The sequence below is a fragment of the Paralichthys olivaceus genome, chromosome 1, assembly GCF_024713975.1.
Source record: "Paralichthys olivaceus isolate ysfri-2021 chromosome 1, ASM2471397v2, whole genome shotgun sequence".
NCBI classification, from domain to species: Eukaryota; Metazoa; Chordata; class Actinopteri; order Pleuronectiformes; family Paralichthyidae; genus Paralichthys; species Paralichthys olivaceus.
In genome coordinates, this window is record NC_091093.1 from 325,492 (window position 1) to 328,765 (window position 3,274).

At 41.3% G+C, this 3,274-nt stretch overlaps 1 long non-coding RNA gene across 1 annotated transcript; it reads left to right on the forward strand.

Annotated features, from left to right (window-relative positions):
• The first annotated feature begins 1,366 nt into the window (after window positions 1-1,366).
• On the forward strand, window positions 1,367-3,024 carry LOC138411116 (uncharacterized). The gene is made up of 2 exons (XR_011243802.1): window positions 1,367-1,478; window positions 2,499-3,024. It is a non-coding gene; the product is annotated as an uncharacterized lncRNA (long non-coding RNA).
• The last annotated feature ends 250 nt before the right edge of the window (window positions 3,025-3,274 follow it).

A 3,274-nucleotide genomic window follows, 5' to 3' on the forward strand; every position in this document is an offset into this window, starting at 1 on the left:
GCTGCCTATCCACACTGGTGTTGAGCCCAAGGTCTCCATGCTTGGTGACGAGCTTCAGGGGCACGATGGTATTGAACTCTGAACTATAGTCAATAAACAGCATTCTCACATGTGTACCTCTGGTCCAGGTGGGTGAGGGCAGTAGGAAGGGTGAGGGAGATGGCATCTGCAGTTGACCTATTTGGCCTGTAGGCAACTGCAGTGGGTCCAATGAGTCATAGAGGGAGTAGGTGATGAAGTGGTTTGCTTTCACAGCAACTCACAGCGTTCCCAACCTCAATGTTCAATAAAGATAACAAACTCCAACAGGCGCTAGGACAAATATGGCGCACCCACTGCAAACACAGGTGTCATCTCTGTCTGAATGTGTGTCTGCACAGTCAGTCACACAGTACAGTTTACTCTCTCAATAAACTAAGAAGGAACATGTGCATACCCTTTACCTGCATGCCAAGAAGCTATGAATCATTTAACCAGGTCAAAGTTCAAATCTAATCTGTAACAATTAAAATGAACAGTTAGGATTAGTGTTTGATGCTTCACCAGACAATACCTGTGACACAGATTTGGGAGAACTGATGATAGCGTCATTGATGATCAGTGATTCATGTTCTGTGGGTTGCTGCCAGTTCCCAATCAGTATGTGATGCATGTTCCGGCACATGTTAATGACATTGTTACTCCCTACCTTGACGAGTGTGCTGGCCTCAATCAAGGAGGCATTCTGGACCAGCACCATGGTTAGGATCTGGTTAGAATTTTTAGAGTTAAGGAATAAATGATAAAATTATAAAATAAAACTAATTTTACTGTTCATGTTTACCTGCCCCACTTAAGATGTCACAATAGTTCCATAATCTTAAATTGTTGACAACAATGTTAGAAATGATGAGGAAATGTGAAAATAAAGCTGAATGAAACTTGTTACAACAAACAGGCATTACCATTATTTATGGTCTTTCTTTTTCTTTTCTTTTTGCTGCGTCATTGGCTGAGGAATGCTCAGTGCTTCTTTTGATGTTAATATACCCTCTTATTTAGAGTCAGTTGTTTTGCTTTATCCTCTTACAGTTTTTTTCTGAAACAGGATTAATCAGGTTTATCAGCTGAGGTCATCTCAGCTCAGACTGGCAAGCCCTTTATCCCATCATAAAGGTACAGTGTGTTCTCACTTCCTTTGAAAAGCTCCTTCTGAATTCCCACACATACCTGACGCCCATCCCATATGCCTCAACAAGAACCAGAGTGTGCTGGTGCCCCTGTGTTGCAGTCATGCAACCTGAATCTTTATCTGATACCAATTCATGCTTTCATACCTGGTTTTGGAAATAATGTGCACACACAGTCATGTTCCAACAGGTGAACACCAACACACCAAACATCCCTCCTCTACATTCCTGGGCAAGCTAGGGCGTCATGTCCCAACCCAGTCTATTAAAGTGGAAATTCACTGCCTACACTCTCGACCTCAGTCTTCAGTATGTTGCAGTAAACCATGTGTCAAACCTGTTTTTTTAGGTATATTTCTGACCATAAGGACAAATCATGTGCAATTGTTTGGCCTCAGCACAGAACATTCAGTACATGAACAATGTAGTCTCACTCTAGAAATGACTCTTCCAGTGATCTGTTGTCGTTCATACTGCATTGGCCGGAACAGGATAGTACAAGTACATTTTTATATTACAGGATAGGCTGTGTGTGTGTGTAAAACCCATTAGTGCTACTTAATTGTTGGCATTCTACCTACAGCACACAGAAAGTATGATAAATAGTAGAAAATAACAGGGTGGAAGTAGAAAAGGCTGAAGGAGTGCTGTTCAGTGTCTAAAGTGGATATTTTGCAAACAATAGCTGCATGTTTGGTGGATATTTCTACCAAATACAATCACATGCACATTGGATATTGTAAAAAAAAATGCATTCTTAGCATTAGCTAAACTTATCGATAACGAAAAAATATCATTTTACTAGTATTAACCAGTTAGCTGTCATTTTTGCTTTTGAACTTCAATAACTAGCTCCACATGAAGCTAGTAAGTTGACTCAAATTATAAAATATGCATGGGAGAGCTAATACAACTTGCTTAGAATTAAATTTCATTGTTTAAAAAAATTTAATTCTTGATGTGGTATAAAAAGGTACAAAAGATTGAGACCAGTTTGAGTGCACAGTACCTTATGATACTGTGAGGTATCAAGGTATTTGCTCATGTATGATGGTTACAGACCAGGATATGGCCAACCCTCAACTCAGACATAATTCTCTGCCTCTGCTCCTGAAAGAGGAGCAAATATTCACACTGTAGTGAATCATCAGTACAGGCAAACAGAAACCTGAGTCAGTTCAGGTGTTTGAAGAAACAACCCAGTGAAAACAAGTTGTCATTCGGTCAAAATCAGCAACATTGTCTCCATTGATGTTCTCTGTTCTTTTCTACAATATGTCTTTTCTGAATCTGTCAAAGTTTGTCAACGTTCTTCCTGGCTGTGTTCAGGTGCAGACAGGAAGCTGGAGCAGTAAACACATGAGAACCCAGCCAGCCAGGAAGGCATCACTCTAACAGCTGAATAATGACAGCGGCTCTTCTTCCTCTGCAGGCTGCGGAGGCTCAACATGGGCCCAAGGATTCTCTGCAACTTTTACAGGTGCACTATTGAGAGTATTCTGACTGGCTGCATCACCGCCTGGTATGGCAGCTGCATCGCCCTGAACTGCAAGGCTCTACAGAGAGTGGTGAAGTCTGCTCAGTGTATTGCCAGGACAGAGCTGCCATCCATGGAGGACCGCTACACTTAGCGGTGTAGGAAGAAGAGCAACCAGATCGTTAAAGACCCCAGCACCCAAACCATTAACTGTCCTGCCTGCTGCCATCTGGCCGACGATTTTTTATATTTTATATTCTATTTTTAGTTGTATTTTTTTCTTGTGTAATTTCTGAGCATGGCTAGAGGGGAGCATTTCATTGCCAGCAACTGCTGAATGTAATTGTTGTGCATATGACAATAAACCCTTGAATCTTAGATCACTTTTGCTTGGACCCACTGTGGGCTAATGGCACAACGGATGTGAGTAAGAAGTTGGTGTGTGGAAATCAACACTTAACAGAAGCATCGTCTCTCCAAAAATAACCTGCCACTGATCTGAAAAGGCTGATTTGTTATATCCCACACAAGTCTTTTATTTTCCAATGGGTCTTTCATGGTCATGACTGTTTAGCGTTCCAAAATATTTAATCAACTTCATCTGTTTCTCGTCATCTTCGGAGCTGAG